Genomic DNA, 18,811 nt, shown 5'->3' with positions numbered 1-18,811 from the left:
TGAAATGTCATTTTACACCATCTTCAATAAAGACAGACTAAATTTAATATGACCGATTATTTTTTAATTTGAATAATCAGCTCCACTCACTGCTATGTTCTCGACTTGGGTAGATACTACGACAAACGGGGCCACCTTTAAGGGGCAAGACAATGCTCCCTAATCACTTTTGCCACTACACCTAAAATCACAAGTTACCGCACCTGTTAGCGTGTAATGAGCAGTAGAGGTTCGTCCAGGGAAGTACTTCGACCTTACCTATTTCTGCCGCAAAGCAGTAATGTTAGCATTACTGCGTTCCGGCTTAGAAGGGTAAGGGTGCTGGTGAAATTACAGTCACATGGGATTTATGTCTCGGGATGACAGGCGTAGTAGCAGTGCCCCTCAGATCTTTGCTATTTAAAGCTCTGAGTGGCACTGCAACTGTTATGAACAGGCGTGTAGCTTACCACCAGGCATACGACTTGTTCGTTCCATCACTTCATATTTTAAAAAAAAGTTTGGCAAGTAAAAGAAAATCACTAAAAAGTTTACTAAAAAATAATACACAGAAAAAGAGAGGGTTGCTAAAACGCCGCAAAGTTATCTAATATTATGACCAACAATATATTAAAGACGGCCCTGACTACAAGGCGTACTACAAGTCTTCCAAATATATGTAAATGTATTTTACCGTTTTTCGGTATTTTTACCGACTTAACCGATCCCAACTGACATTCACAGATTAGGGTCTACTTCCGCCTTATCTATCTGACAGACCAAGGGCGAATCAATCTTACTGCCGATTAAAATTACTGATTAACTTGAACTCAGTGACATTTGAAGGAAAAAAGGGGAATCTTCTTCCCTTCCCTTTTTCCCTTACATAAGCGATTGCTCACCGCCTATCTTACTATAAATCAAACGCACACTTTGAAGACAAATTGTATTTATGACCTACTTACTCGTATTTCTAGTTGTACCTGTATTAAAAGAATATAATATGCTAAGATATATATCGAGTTCTTATGTTTCGCGATTGTTACACATTTCAAATGAAACTATTTTTTTGGATCTAAATAAATATTTTTTCTTTTTCAAAGAAACCATTGTTTCGGCCCTTTACAGATCCTATAGTCATGGCTGACTGAGATGGTAACATTATCAACTAGTTACGTTTGATTTTAGGTGATTTAGATTCGAGACTCATTTTCAAAATTGAGGTATTGTTGTATGTCATTGACTGTAGTCTACAATTTTTTTTTTATGATATCAAGTGACGGGACGAACAACGAACGTCGTGCGCGTGGTCGTAAGCGACACGCCTCTTCATAGCAGTTACAGTGCCACTCAGAGCTTAACTCGAAAAAATCTGTGGGGCACTGCAACAGTGTGCGTCACCCTGAGACCTAAGTTGAGACGTCTCACGTACAAGAAATTTCACCAGCACCCGTACTGTTCAAAACCGGAACGTAGATTATTACGTGGTATTAACCAGGGCTACGTCGCTCGCTCAAGGTTACGCGATAAGTGCCTACCGTTGAGTGTACCGACGTCGGCACAAGCGCTCATACGAGTCTTTCATTTATGAGCATTCGGCTCCTCATGACTGCACACGGTGGGCAACGTTATTTTCACTCCTTTGAGCGCGTGCTTAGGTTCCTTTTTCCTCGTAATGAACGCCTGGTGTCATTCTTCAGATTTAGTAGGCTATTATAACGTAGGTGTTTTCGTTTTGTATGAGAATGATGTACATGTTACGTAGTAAATAATAGTCACTTTTCTGTGGTAATGCTCACATTACCGCTTGGCGACAGAAATAGGAAGTTCGGTAGGTAACACAATGATAAGCGTCAGCCAGTGTAATAGTCATAAGCCATAGACCCAATGTCCAATACTGATCTGGAATTACACTTTGTAGAAAGAAATTACACTAAGTGTACAGAAAAGAAATATTAAAAGAAAAGAATTATTAAAGAGAAGAAACATATTTGTTCACGATTTGAAAACAAATTGAACTAACTACAAAAGGAAGCACTCAAAGGAATCCCGCAAACTTGAGCTAACAACGTGATTATGTCTTCGTCGCCGGGATATGTGGTTTATCTATTTATTTTATTGGTATTACACTTACCAAAGAAGACAGAGATACAATAATATATACTACAACTATGTTTTACGATGATCCGTCAATGCCGGTGGGTAAAACTTTAGAAGTAATTGTTAGGAAAGTTAGACAATTTGATTGTTAGTTATAAGTAAAGATTAGCATTAGACAAAGATAAAGATAAAGCGTGAAACACATACATAGTAAATTTCTTAAACAGCGAGTATACAACTTTTAGGATAACCTAAATATACTGTTTATTACAGTAGTCATATAAGCAGCTCATGTGCTGGTAGCCGAAACAAACCCGGAACAGCATCAGGGACCACCTCGAGAGTATATCTTTTCAAACAAAAAAGAATTTTCAAAATTGGTACACAATTGATGGAGAAATTGGTGTATACACGGACACGCCTATAAAATTTGAGGATTTCCGTTGGTTTTCATGGGATCCCCTCATTACAGTCTGACTTGGTGACAATGGGACCACCACGACAGTGCACCCTTTCAAACAAAACAATAATTTTCAAAATCGGTAAACAATTGACGGAGATATCTGAAAACATACATAATTAAAACATACATATAGCCGAACGTATGACCTCCACCTTTTTTAAAGTCGGTTAAAAATACAAAATATCGTGTGTTATGAAATTTTGTACAAACTATACAAATAAGGCTTATCAAATGTAAGGAATCACGAGGCATGCCTAAATAGGTAAGTTTCATTTCGAGGCGTGTCATTTCTGAGTTGTTGCTCTTTGTCAAGCGGTAAGGTGGCATTCTCGTTACTTATTATTGTAAAGTTTCAATGTGGTGCCGTTTGTAAGCGCTAGTTGTGGTGTAAATAACGTATTTACCTTTTTTTACTTCTAAAATCTTTGAACTAATCCTAAACAGTTAAAACATGAAATTAATAAGAAAAGTGTGTAACTAAAGGAAGTATACCAAAGCTCAAAGTTCCATGAACCTGTTTTAATTAAACACTAGGATCAGACAGGATTAGCGAGACTCCCAGGTCTCACTAAAACTTCGTCGCTTTGCCGAAATTATGTGTGAAGCGACACTTTAATTGTAAACACGACAAGCTAGCCAATATCATCTTATGAATTTGTGTAGTGCTCTCTGCCTACCTATAAAGTTGTGTGTTCTTTGTATGTTGTATATTAAACGAATTAATTGATTTTTTCTTTTATTTACCTATCTACGCGTAATATTAAAGAATCATAATTATTGTATTCTATTTTATTCTTTTGTAAAGATAACAATATTATGTAGCAAAGAACACGGTAAATATAACTTTTTATAAACCTACACCACTAGTTCTAACAAAGGTGCATCTGGAGCAAAAAAGCTGTATAAAATTATATTATTATTATATGTGAACACAGCATACCACAATAATAATAATTACCGCGCGACGCCATCGCGCTGTGAATGAAGTCGCTAGCATCGCGCGGCGTAGGCGTGCTCCGGGTTCTCGAGAGACTGGGGGTGTTATTACGTCATTCGCACTACTCTTATGGATTTACTCAGTATAAACACATTGTTATTAGTATAATATATATGCACGAAAGTAGTTTTGATTTTGATCCAAATCCTTGAGCACCGATTAAGTAAATTTGCCTGCATATCGGTATTCTACAGGATATGTATAAAAAAAAACAGAGTGTGGGACGAAATTGCATGAAATCATTCCGCCGTCCCCTTTCTATCATCGTGGGACTAGACGGAGGCTAGAGTGCCATTCTTATGGTTTGAATGTATCCAAGATTCTTACAAAGCGTTACGGTTACACATTTTATGGCGTACGGCAATGGAGTGGAATTCCATGCCTGCAGATTTGTTTCCTGAACGCCATTACTTGGGCCTTTTCAAGGCGAGAGTGAATAGGCACTAATATAGGTATACATGCACCATCGTCGACCCCATAGTCACTTTCCATCAGGTGAGATGGAGGTCAAATGCGCATTATATTAAGTATAGAGTAATATGATAGTATGAATAATATGGAGATCTTAGGTTTTCGCGATTGTTACATATAGGAAATGAAACTATTTTTCCGGATTTAAATCGCGTATATTTGTTTTTTCAAACAAACCGGCAGTCAACCGTGACCATGGGACCTGTAAAGGGCCCGAAACGTCGTCGGTTTGTTTGAAAAAACAAATATACGCGATTTAAATCCGGAAAAATAGTTTCATTTCCTAAGTGTGAATAATATTGCTCATTCATGTCAGCACTTCGCACCCTAAAATGATAACCTTTCAGGAGAGGTTTAAAGATTGTACAAACGACATTACTAGATAACTCTTTTGTGTTTAAATTTGAGACTTATAAAATTTTATATTACTTAATTTATTTTATGTAGTTCGTATTATTTTGACGATTATCACGTGTCATCATAAAAGCAAACCGACACCGAATCAGAATGGGAAAGAAATTTCACAACTCGAGCTTAATGGACGAGAACACAACCTCACCCAAGATGATCCAATACGGCAACACGAAGCCCAACACCATCAATGTTCATTCCTAATAACACTACCTAACCACCTACCCAAAGAATTAAAATTAGCTACCCTTACTACCTACTTTCTGTCACGAGCTGCATAGCCGGCACAAATCTGGCCACCGGTTGCGGCTGATTGGTCTTCCCCTCTACAATCCCGGGCATGTCACTCCCTTAAACTATGCCACCTGGTATATCCGACTTGTCCGGGTCAGATTTGCTCTGGCTGGATGTGGTGGCAATGAGTAATGAGCATTGAACAATAAAAGCATTTCTGATATTTGATCACGTGTAGCTTTATTGTATCAAGGATATGGTTTATAGACGGCTAAGAGAGAGCTATGTAAATACCCTCACTTCAAGCAAACGGCGGAGTGGGGCCTACATCAGTAAATTTGTTACTACAGTAGACCACATTTACACATAGCTAATTCATGGTTTTAGCCGCAAGTGGCTTCTGGTAGTTATTCGTTATCAATTAACGCTATCACAGAATCTTGCTGGAAAAAACATTCTTTTATATCCGGTACAATAAAACGCAAATCACTCACACTTTCACGAATACGGTTGCATCGCAACGTGTTGTAATAAATGACCACGTTAACAGTATTTTGCGTTTTACAAAAATTTACCGATCATCGACTGGTATGTGTATTGTGACTCTCTCTGGCCGAGTATCACAGCCATAGTGATAGGTTGACTTTTAAATAGTATAGGTGTTGACCCACTGATCATTAATTCTAAGTACACAAATGTGAAGAACTGTTGAACAAACTTAATTTTTACTGTTCAACTAATGTCACTAAAGTTATTATGTTACAGAATTTGTTTTTTTGTTAAAAAGAACAAATACACAAACGCTATTGGTACATAAAATACTCTAAATTTGTTATAATCCATTTCCAAAAAAGGTGAACAAACCATTGACCCGACTATTGACGGTTTAGTGGTGGCCAATTATTATTGTACTGCCAATTTCAAATCAATTAGTTAATTGATTGCGGCGAGTGAGACATTCGTTATTCGAATTTAAACTTTGTTAATGGAGTTCGGTTGTAAAAAGTAAGTTAGCTTCTGTATAGCCATGTAGTGGTTTTTCTTACATGATCTACACCTTACAATCCTTACACTTAAGATACTTATTTCATTGTGATATAAATTTACTAATCGATTACTAAAACGTTAGTTGAATAAATTTGACAAACAACTTCACATTTGGACTAAGATTTTTCAAATACTATTAACCAACTTTATCTAAATTAATATTGTCGTAAAAAATAGTAAAATATCAAGTTGAAACCTTCAAAATAAACATGAAAGTTGTTAGAAATTCAGCAAACTTGAACTTCCCTTCTTTATTCTTCCTTCGATATCCTTATTGTAAAATGAAACTTCCTTAATCTGAAGTGGACTGTATATTCATATATGTCGATCTGACTTACAAATACAAGAAACAACTAATCCAGAAAAACTTCTTCTAATAAACTATATTATTACATTAGCAAGGACGTGTTTATTCTAGGAGATATTGTTCTAGAATATTTTTAAATTTTCAATACTTATGTCTCGGGGTGACGGGCGCAGTGACAGTGCCCCTCAGATCTTTGCGATTTAAAGGTCTGAGTGACACTGCAACTGTTATGGACAGGCATGTAGCTTACCATCAGGCGCACGGCTAGTTCATCCCGTCACTTGATGTTAGGAAAAAATTGTAATTGTTTACACCATTATCAGCTTTAAACCCAGATAAACAATTAAGACACGTCAAAAAGAATTAAAGGAACACTAATTCATATGCCTTAAATCCACTAATTTATATTAAACACACGTTAATTTATCCAAAAATACATTCGTCGTTGTCGTTAACATTTATTTATGATTATACCAAAATTATCTTATATAAATTTTGTTTGTCTCTCAATAATCCAAACAAAATTACACTGCTGATTAACGATGAAAATTTGATCACAACAGGTGCAGCTAGGGTTATACAACCTGGCAACATTCTTTGTTTCAAAATTGTACCTTATACCCATGGGATAACAACGTATATTCCGTGTTTATAGCATTTTTAAATTTGCAGTCTTAAAAAGTGACAGTTTTGTATAAGCTTAACACATCGCACATAACAACTAACAGAGTATAATCTCAAAATGGCTTTAATTTATATTAATATTACCTATTTAGTTTCAAAGCGATAGTATTGTCCTGTCACTGAAATTAAATCATATAATATTATACCATATATTATAAAATTTTGAAGGTGAATTATTAATATAACGCAATTTTGAGATAAAATACAATATAACGCCATTTTTGAGATAATACTATGTTAGTTGTCAAGTGCGACATGTATAAAATACATAGGATCGTTAAAATAGTAAAGCTCTTTAAATTGACTGGATTTTGTTTTTAATAATAAAACAATTAGTTTCTAAAAATTGATACTAATTATGACTTCCCATACAAATCGCTGAACAAGTGAAGCAGTTGCATTTTGAAAGATCATGAAAACATGCATTGATTGTTTTATTTACAGTAAAGTCGTATTATACATTTAATCATTATAATTATATATACAGTACTAAAAAACCCGACCTCAAAATTCATTCATCCCCTGGTTTACCAGCTTAGAGGTCGAATATTTTCTTCAAATTTGAATGGGACCACTTCTGAGTAATCATGCAAAATTCACAAAAAAATACTTTCTCCTTTTCTTGAATTTGGTTAAAATAGAATAGTCCATTATTGAATATGTGTGTGTGTGTGCTAGAAATTTGTCAACAACACAGCAAAATTCAAAACCGATAGCCCACTGAAGCATGATATATTTGCTAGATCAAGCCAATAGCTGTCACGAACCAGTAAATCTGCAGCTACCAGCAAAACTTAAGTATAATTTATCTGAGGTCTGCAAAATCCCACGAGAGATTCCAGTTAGCAGCTTAATAAATGTCGCATCGTGTTATCTGAGTGCAGTCTAGAATGTCTCGGAGCATAAATGTACTCACTTTTGCCCCAGTTTTCTATTGTACTGAGATTATTAAAGAAATTGTGGAGTAATTTCGGTGTACTGTGATTATTTTAATGGTCGACCAAAATGTGTCAACCCACAAAATTGTATCCGCTTAGCTTGTCTCTAAAGAAAGAGAGACACATCAGCACTACAATGAAAATAACGAAGTGAAAATTGCGTCGCGTCTTCTTTTGAGTCAGGTTATTTATTATTCCTAAAGAAAAAGGTTATTACTAGGCCGACCGCATTTAATATGTTACATTTACAATAATATTACAATGAATTCCTTACCCCCTATTACATATTTTATAATATTTTCATTTATATGGCACAAAGAAAAAAAACACTAAAAAATTAATAAGTACAGTAGGCATATCATAATAACTGTGCTCGTTAAAACGTGGATATATAAACCGACGCTAAATTAGTTATCAAAATAGAAAAGAAAAATAAGAATAAGTGACCTCTTAAAAACAGTGACATCGCAATTAAGGATATCAAAATTTGTATACATTTCGTTGTAAAACCGACACATCCTGTACAGAGGATTATTTTGTGACACATTATTTTTTTTTTGTACAGACAATTCAACGCCTCCAAAATAAAATACTGGGGCAATTAGTGGGTGCTCTTTGGTATATACGAAATGTGGATCTGCGCCGCGATTGGGATCAAAAGTCCGTAAATAAAGTGATAAAAAAATAAACCGAAGCTCATGATCATAGATTTCATCATCACTTTGTGGATCGGCGTATCACTTGCCACCAACCATGCGACTTGTTCGTCCCGTCGCTTGCTATTATAAAAAAAACCCAGGTCCAGCGCCTACAGGGAAAAACCGATGGACCACCAAAGTCGTCGTTTAACTTTGTCCTATATTTACGTCTATTCTAAATTGCTATAAATCGAACTAAATATCGATACTGTAATAACGATGTATATAATATAGAATTACAAACGCAACATCATCGAGGCAAAACACTTTAGCCCTCCGAGGATACTTAGGAAGGTAATTGGGACCATTTCTCAGAGAGCAAGGCACTATTGACCTCTTAATGGGAACAGGAAGGCTCAGTTAACTTGGCTCATTATTACTCACAAGTGGATGTTAGTTATATTATTGAAGCGCAACTTGCCACCAATGTACGGACAACGGCACATCAGACTTCACATTTTTGTTCGAAAATCGCCTCCAGTGCAACGGAACAAGAGGTCAATGTGTAGCTTGATGTGCTGGCGTGTGTTCATAGCTTGATAACAACGTAATATAAGAATATTACCAATGGTAGTCGTACTAATAAAAATGAAAATAAATTAATTTGCAACTCCGAGGACCCCGTGAATATTAAATCTTGCTAAATAGCTACGCTTGTGTTAATTTTTTCACCCTCCCTCCACATAAAAGTAAATGTTATAAGTAACACAAGCGCAAATACAGTCACAAATACCACCACTAACATACCCATTGGGTTCGTGAAATAGCAAATCAATTTACTTCTGTTTTTATATATGGAATTTCACAAAATAGTAGTCGCAAAAATAAAGATTGACAAAAGCAAAAAGATACTTAAAAACATAAAAAATAACATATATTCAATGTTAAAAAGATTATCATTATACTACAACACAAGGTTAATTTTAGGCATTATAAAACTCGGAGGAACGTTTTAACCCAACACGCGCTTAAAAGAAAGTCGATGTCCGTAACGACTTTGGTACTGTAGCATTCTAGAGCCTCACGATATCTCTTACATGTGTTTTCATTCCCTATTAAAATATAAATACACACATATATATATATATGCCACGTTACAAACACGTACGTTATTCCTATAAGATGCTTGACGACTTAAGAAATTTATGTAATTACTTGAAACTGATTTGTGTTACGACACATTTCGGAATTTTCACTTCAACTGTTCGTAGATTTAGAAAGGACCCAATATTTTAAGTGAATTTCCGAAAAGTGTAGCGCAAAAATTATTTCTCTTATTAATAGAAATTGCAAATTAAGAAGTGTTGGATTAATAAGAAATAACGCTGTATCATCGAGGGGAGTTCGCTGTAGAATATTTTGAAGCTTTAATTTTTTCCGATAATCGCGACTTCCGCTTGTTTGTCTTTAACAAACTGAATGGGCATAATTGGATAGACGCGGGTTCAATTGACTGAAATTTCAATAAATTATTCCGCCGATCTTCTTTACTCTGTTAATCTGTGTCTATTAATTTCCTTCAGAGTGATGTATTCCGCACATTGTGTTAAAGTATTCAATTTATTGATTCAATCCCAGTTATCTGTTTCGTTAAATTAAACACACAACAATACAAGCACAAGTACAGATACCAAAATAAATATAAAATATTAAATAATTATAAAATACCACCACCGAAAATGTACCCGACACGTGTTTCACCTCTCTACAAGGCGTCCTTAGGGGTTTTTGATAGTTCGACGCTCAGCCGAAGAATAGGCTTCTAGAAAAAAAAATGCAATACACCTCTACGGGGTCCTGGAGTGGCAAATTAATTTACTTGCATTTTCATTAACATGGACTTCCGCAAAGTAACACCTGAATCAATTAATTACGTAAAGAAATGTATATACAAAAATTTTCACATTAAGAACTAATTGTTATCCATCGACAATATAAGTTGTTTCTCATCCGGTTTCAAATTGCTTCTTTTTATTGCGAAACTGCAAAGAGCTCAAAAGAGTTTTGTAGTCTGCATTATGCACTGTAATTGCGCTAGTCGTGATAGCTAGTTTACACAGTAAAGTGGTAAGTAGAAGTACATCCTTGACATATTTTTTAATTCATGCACCATCTTTAGAACTTGGCAAAATTTTTAGTAGCAGTAGTAAAGTTCCTTGTGAAAGAGTTCGTCCTGGGAAATACTGCCACTTTAACTGTTTCTGCCGCCAAGCAGTACCTACTGCGTTCCGGTTTTGAAGATAAGGGTGCTGGTGAAATTACAGCTATACGATTATGTCCCAGGGTGATGGGCGCAGTGGCAGTGTCACTCAGGTCTTTGCGATTTAAAGCTCTGAGGTTCGTATTCTAGAACTTTACTCAATGCTCAAGTTAGGATTTGAGTATGGTTTAAAGCACTCGAAATCATACTCAAATCCCTGCCATTAGGGTCGTATTTCCAGTGCTTGTGTTGCCAGCGCAATCCTGACTTGAGCATTGAATAGAGTTCTAGAATACGACCCTGAGACGCACTGTAACTACTATAGACATGCGTGTCGCTTAACACCAGGCGAACGACTAGTTCGTCCCATCACTGGCTATCATAAACAAAACTCACCAAGGAATGTAATTAAACTTTACACTTACGCAAGTAAACCAAAGGGAGAGGGTTATTTACAACAAAGTCAATATCACTGTACAACGTGATTCCTAAAATGATATTCTGAAATAAATAGATCAGCAATATATTATTATTTCTTCAATTACTTCCTTCTCGTTCTTCAAATTTCGACACCAATATCCCAACCGATGCCAAGAAATTATCTCGATAATAGAACATTTTAGTTCCGTATAGGCTAACTGATCAGCTTGGCTCTTTGCCATTGGATCTGTTTCACACGTGTTTGTCCGCAGATGTAACTCATCATTTGCTCGCCCTGGCATTTGGGCTTCGATTTCAACTACTTTTGGATGGTATCTCCCTAGTTTTACTCCCGTTTTAAAAGAATTTGCAAGTTGGAACAGTGCTAATGTATGACACTTAAATTAAAGATAAAAATCCTCGATACAAAACAGTGTACTCTAAAAAGTCAATTAATTGACCATCTAGGAAATGAAACTATTTTTCCGGATTGAAATCGCGTATATTTGTTTTTTTTACCAAACTAACAGCCCTTTACAGGTCCCATCGTCACGGTTGACAGTCAAAAGTGACCTTATGAGTAACAACCACGAAAACCTATGAACGCGATAATTCACTATCTGTAAGCTAACAATTCATTAATGAGCCCAGATCAAGATTACCATTTCAGTATAATGTCATAAAATTTCCATAGTATAACAAATTTGATGTCGATCAGACAGGTGGAAGTTATATAAATATTCATTTTATGACTAAGATCCCTACACTAATGATCTATAAACAGCTGAACAGATATTCATTGAACATAGCCACGGATTACTTAATAGTTACTACGAAACAGATACGTCACTCTCATATAAAATCGAAAATACCTACGCTATAATCGCATACTAAATGTGACTAATGACAACAGGCGCTCACTACTAGGAAAGAGAACCTAAGCACGCGCTCAGAGAGGCGAAAATAACTTTGCCCGCTATGTGCAGTCATGCGGAGCCGAATGCTCATAAATGAATGACTTGTATGAGCGCTTGCGCCAACGTCGTCGGCGCATTCAGCGGTAGTCACTTATCGCATAACCTTGAGCGAGTTACGGAGCCATGACATAGCTCAAGGTGCGTACAGATCTAGCGAATGCACCGCAAAAGCGCGTGTTTGCCAAAGGCTCGCGAGCTGCACATGTTGTGCGTGCAGCGCGCGTGCAAATCTGTATGCAGCCTAAGAATCATCCAGCTCAAAACCTGTACCAAATAAAATAATTTAAAAAATGCTGATCAATTCATCCATTTTCGAGCTACGATGCTTTAGACGTACATACAAATACACAGTCAAAGGCATCAAATTTCCGCTCACATAACTACTTACGTTTCCTACGTGGATTGGTTTCTTGTTAAAATATTGATACACCTGAAAGAGAGCGATAAACATTTATATTATCGTATTTTATAACATTAAACATATTTCATTTTCAGTACAGCTTTTTTTATAGAACCCGTTTGAAAAGGCATCCCCGCCTTACCTATTTATACCGCAAAGCAACACAGTAGTGTTTCGAAAGGTACGAAGTGTCAGTACCATCACAGATACTACTAACTTCCAACCTTATCCAGTAAAGCGATATTTAGAATACTTCCTTACTACTGCAAATGTATTTAAGGTAGCAACCACTACCACTAAAATCGGTCTAAGAATTGAATTGTTAGTTGTTAGATTATTTGACCGATTTTATGCCATAAAGTTATATAAAAATATCAATTATAGAATACATGGTTTTAAATGCTTAGCGATAATAAGAACGCAAACATGTATGTTGTATTGAATTCGGTAACTTCATATAAGTACACCTATATTTAAATCTTCTTTTTTTATTTCAGATGGGTGACGCAACAATATGTAGACAAAATTTTTGGTAAGTTTTTAGTAGCTTTTCTAAGGAATTCTAAAAATTTTATTTGACAAAGTCATTAATACATCGCTGTGGAAATAAAATAATGTAACCTTGCTATATTTGTAATCTTTTTAATATTTTTTACAAAAAAAACCAACCTTAAATTTTGTGGAATATCATCTATTTGCCAAGTTTTATTCAAATTGGTTAACGGGAAATGGGTGAAATCGAATATACTGAATCATTTCCTAATTTTCTACCTTTAGAAGTGAAATATTTTTTCAAATTTAAAAGGGGCCCTACTAAGCTACCCCTTTTCTAACAAAAAAAATCATCGAAATCTGTTCGAATACGAATGTCAGAGTAATCGCGTAACGTGTATGTTAAAAATATACAGTCGAACCTCCTCCTTTATTTCTATTAAAAAGCGAAGTTAAAAATGCAGCATAATAGAGTTCTTTAACTCTTAAGTTTGGTATTTTGATTACCTTTAAGATAAATTAAAAATAAAATTAAAATTACGTGCCTATCGGTTGAGATATTCACTACTAAGCAATCAACATATCTTAACCTCTCGGCAGACATCTTAGATGATGCCATCTCAAGTGACCAAGACCCTGCACATAGACATGCAGCCGTAGACGCATACTACACCTAAGGGTGCCGGTGATGATTTTTACCGATTTATCGGATATCGAAGTTATAACAGGTAAAAGAACTAATATTAATTGCTATTTCGGTAACTACTCTAGCAAACCATAAAGTTTTTAATGCCTGGGTCTGTCATTTAAAAAAATAAACAACTTCAAAAATACGTCACGACAATCGTGTGTGTTATTGTTTGGGCTGGTGATTTCGGTGTTTATTTATTGAAAACATACCGTAAGTAGCGTTTTTTAAGTTTACCCTGAGTACAAAATGTTTATAAACTATACTTTAAGGAGTAATTTCATGGTAAACGTTAGAACCATTCAAACGGAATATTATCATATTTATCCAAGTACACCAAAAATTTAATTAGTGCTTTTAAGTGCAGGATTTGCGGTGTATTACTGCATTTTATTTGAGATGTTTTTATTAGTAGTACGGAGGGTATTTATTTAGCAATGCGGAATAATAATTTTTATTTATAAAAACTTGTATTTAAACTGAACGCTTTTCTAATTTGTGAAACCACATATCCGCCATTTCGCGGTAGGAGGAGCGCATCGCGTGAGCGGTTATGACAGAGTTCGTCCAGGAAAGTACTACCACCTTACCTATTTCTACTGCTAAGCAGCAATGTAAGCATTACTACGTACCTGTTTCGAAGGGTAAGGGTGGTGAAATTACAGGCACATGGAACCTGTCAACTTATGTCTCAGGGTGACGGGCGTAGTGGCTGTGCCCCTCAGATCTTTGCATTTTAAAGCTCTGAGTTGAAGTGCGCAACTTTTATGGACAGGCGTGTCGCTTACCACCAGACCCACAACTTGTTCGTCCCGCCATTTGGTATCATAAACAAAAACTAAATTTATTGATACATACTAACATCGTGACAATCAGCTCAAGTGCTCAGTAACGTTTATTAGGAAGTTGAATTTTTTATAAGTTTCCAATTATACGTAATCAAAGTATCATTATTGACAAGTGGTATTGATTAATAAAGACATTTGACTTAAGTGAGACCTTAATATCGACTCTACACTTAAGTTGGGTTTTATTTATACGGGCTTTAGTGACCTGGGTTTATTTCCTTAAGGTCTCCTAAACAAAGGTTAATAAATTGAACCTGCCAACATCGCATAGTGATTCAATAAAACTCCCTGTAGCCTAGGTTAGGGTTAGGGTAATCGAATTGTATTGCATTTTGTTTTGTTTCTAAACGGATCTCATCAATGGCATGTCCAACACGCTCTTGGTGTATTTTGTTTACTTATTAAAAAAAATTACTTTTACCGAGTTTTCGCTTATTATGAATGATTAACTTTTGAATGTTCACGTTGTATTATACTAACATTTCAAAATGTGAATAAGGGCGATTACACATGTTAAGGTGTGTATTTACACAACTACCAATTATCACCTATTATCATGTAGTAGCAATAGAGTTCCTTGTGAAAGAGTTCGTCCAGAGAAGGACTGCCACCTGACATATTTCTGCCGCCAAGCAGTAATGTGTGCATTACTGTGTTTCGGCTTTGAAGGCTAAGGTGGGAGTGAAATTACAGGCACGTGGGACTTGTGAACTTATGTCTCAGGATGACAGGTGCAGTGACAGTGTCTCTCAGATCTTTGCGATTTAAAGCTCTTAAAGTGGGATTGCAATTGCTACGGACAAGCGTATCGCTTAAAAAATTGTTTATTTATTTATTTTAATTATTTGGAATTTCAAAAAAGGGTTCGAGAGCATTTCTGTATCACATCAGAATTTCGTTAAATTCAATAGGATAATATAATATATAAATAATCAAAATGACGTCAAATACATAAAAAATGTTCTTACTTTGATCACACTGTCCGTACAGAATTTAAAAGCAAATTCTTAACAAAAGGTTCGCAGTTTTTGGGACGCAGGTGACGAAGAAGGAGCTTATCAAGAGGGCAGTCATTCTCTCGAACGAATTGCTGACCGGCTCTCACGTCTGACGTGAATTTGCTAATGTAATTTATGGGGGTGCCAATAAAACAGTCGTTTCACGATTTATAACCGTTGTATTCTTACGGTGGAGTGAGGCTATTACTTAGTTTTCTATTTCCCTTATTGGCACGTTCAACTTATGGAGTGATAAATATTTATAGGGACTTTAAAGATCAAATGAAAAAGCATTTTCATTTGATATCGACGTCAGTAGTTATTTCGTAGAAAAGCACTTGGCATTTCGAATTTAAGTGCAGTCTTGTTATGTTACATGCTTTAGTTTTTAGTGTCCATTTCAAATGTTGTAAACACTGAAGTATCTATAGTAAGTCCTACAAAATTTGCCATCATTATAATTTATAGCAAGCTCATATATATCTTTGTACTACATACTGTTAGATACATATAAAATAAATTAACGATAAGTGTAAACGATAATTACACGGATAGCGAGCATGAACTTATAAAATACTTGAAATTGCACTAATTCTCAGCGACACAAATCCCCTAATAACGTTATCTCCATCACTGCACACTGTACAAGTATCTACCCAACACTTGACCTACAAGTTGTGTGACCACAAACCTTAGTTTTAGTGAGACAGCCTCATACGCCTTTAAACCGCACATTTTCGACAGACAAAGAAAGGTTCATGTAAGCTCAAGAGCATTTCATACTTGATACTTCAGATTTAAATTCAATTGTATGCCGTTTGCGATATGAAAGATCCAAAGTCCAAAGTGAGCTTGGCGTGCTCTTGACTGCACTATTTGGTTACATTAGTGTAAAAAATAATTTCCTCTGAAATTTCGTCACGTCACAAACCCACGGCACCATTCAACTTCTATCAACGCTGTTTAAGGTTGCTGTAGTTTATTTTGATATAATTAATACACCGAATATATTTTATTCAATTAAGTAACACATAACCTCCAAAACTTCAAACTGAATTATCATTAATTCCAGACATCTCAGAATAGTAAACCCAAAACAAAATTTGTTTATGTATTTTTATTAAACAGACGCATACAAAATATGTCAACACAAATTTATATGGCAGTTTGCCATTGTCCTTTACACTAATGCACAATAGTATAGTCAAGAGCACGTCAAGCTCACTTTGAACTTTGGATCTTTCATATCGCAAACGGGATACAATTGAATTGAAATCTGAAGTATCAATATGTTACATTATAAATAAACAAAAAATCTGTCGTCCTTTTAAGATAAAAAATAATCCTTCGTCTGCAAATAATGCTAGAAGTGTTCTAATAAATCGTCCTCGTTGGACCTGAGACATTTACAATAATTAATGATTGTTTTGGTACAGATAGTCAAGCATAGATTCTTTGCGGCGAAAACAAAGGAAACGTTAAGATTGGTGTTTGTTTCCAGTTTTGTGCTTACGCTGATAGTCTGCATTATGCTCAATGTACGCGTACCGTTATTAAAGCCATATTTTTAATAGTCGAAATCCAAAATACTAGATATCCTTTTTAAATTGCAAATATTGGTTTCCCTACATGCAACGCCTTTACGAAAATGAATTCGATAACGTAAGCTGCAGATTTATGGGAATAGGCCTTCGCTAAAACAATTTCTCATTGTGGTAACGTTTATTATACATGAAAAAATATTGTCAGCCAAATTTAGAGCCGTTAAGCAGCTTAAATAGATGACATAGTGATGAATTCGGTTCCCGGTGAGGTCTGGGTATTCAAAATTTGGTTATGGTGTGGATGTGTGCCTCGGAATGAACTTCGTTGCTCTGGTACTTACGTAAGAAAGTTTATTGTTACATAAAATCAAATATTGTTAGGAGAGACAAAGAAGTGAGATAAGTGTATTTACTTTACACGTTACAGTATGCGTAAATTTAAGGTTTAAAAAATATTTATTTCTCATAACCGCTCACGCGATGCGCTACCCCCACCTACGCGGCCCTTAAAGGATAGGATAAACCTACCGCAAAATGGCGGCTATCTGGTTTCGCAAATTAGAAAAGCATTCAGTTTAAATACAAGTTTTTATAAATAAAAATTATTATTCTGCATTGCTAAATAAATACCCTCCGTACTACCAACAAAAACATCTCAAATAAAATACAATAATACACTGCAAATCCTGCACTTAAAAAGCACTAATGAAATTTTTGGTGTACTTGGATAAATATGATAATATTCCGTTTCAGTGATTCTAACGTTTACCATGAACTCCTTAAAGTATAGTTTATAAACATTTATATTCAGAGTAAACTTAAAAAACGTTACTTACGGTATGTTTTCAATAAATAAACACCGAAATCACCTGCCCAAACAATAACACTCACACGATTGTCGTGACGTATTTTTGAAGTGGTTTAAATTTTTAAATGACAGATCCAGGCATTAAAAACTTTATGGTTTGCTAGAGTAGTTACCGAAATAGCAATTAATATTAGTTCTTTTACCTGTTACAACTTCGATATCCGATATATCGGTATAAAATCATCACCGGCACCTCTAGGTGTGGTATGCTTCCAGAGGCGCATGAATCGCGCAACGCTCTGTGGCGGCATGCGTCCACGACTGCATCTATCGCGTGAGAGGCTATGAATTATAACAACAATTCACTTACATGAGAAATTTCACATACATATTTGTCAAAATTCAGGCTTTAGGTTATAGCGTACCCATCACATAAACTCTACTTATTTTCTAATGTAACTAACTTATAAATTATGAAGACACCAATTACCACTAAAAACACATGCAATTAAATGCACAAAGACTACAATTTTTGTATACTATCACATAAGATGTTGGCGTATCTATTTTTAATTTTTAGAAACCCTAGGTAGTGTAGTAGAAATTTATGTTTCCAAACTTAAAAGATATAATGAGTGAGTGCATCTGGAAGCGACATTGACGATTTTTTAGAGATATCGGCGCTATTGAAGTGGCTATATTCATTTCGTGTTATTTAAAATTTTATTTATTACTAGCTGCTGCACGCGAAGTTTGAAACGTAATATAAAGCTTTTTTTGAACCCATACCACCCAGCGAACTATAATTTGATAAGTTCTAAACACCCATAATTACAAGTTTCAGGTGGGCAAGAATCAGTTTCGTATAAAAACTTAACCGGGATTTTTTAAAGTATTTTTCTAGACAAGGTGATGGTACTAACAGTCGACATATTATATTATAACTGAATATCATGGTGAAACATAGTAACGTTACATATTACATACATAGTAAAGACTTAAAAATTACAATTCAAAGGAGAGTTTACAATTTAGATACGAAAAGTTAATAAAGAGTTACACGGAATTTCCTGTACCAAGACCGGGTAACTGGCGTGGTTGGCAGGC

The 18,811-nt window shown here is 35.3% G+C and overlaps 1 long non-coding RNA gene across 1 annotated transcript in view; it reads left to right on the top strand.

The window, feature by feature from the left end:
- Positions 1-18,811, top strand: part of LOC113229525 — a 202,461-nt gene that overhangs the window by 42,372 nt on the left and 141,278 nt on the right. The window contains exon 2 of the long non-coding RNA XR_003310420.1: positions 12,824-12,858. This is a non-coding gene — a long non-coding RNA (uncharacterized LOC113229525). The remainder of the gene's footprint in view (positions 1-12,823; positions 12,859-18,811) is intronic.

This window comes from Hyposmocoma kahamanoa, unplaced genomic scaffold, assembly GCF_003589595.1.
Source record: "Hyposmocoma kahamanoa isolate Upper Pololo Valley unplaced genomic scaffold, ASM358959v1 62, whole genome shotgun sequence".
NCBI classification, from domain to species: domain Eukaryota; kingdom Metazoa; phylum Arthropoda; class Insecta; order Lepidoptera; family Cosmopterigidae; genus Hyposmocoma; species Hyposmocoma kahamanoa.
Note: the sequence above shows the minus strand (reverse complement) of the source record. Positions and strands in the feature narration are given on the sequence as shown.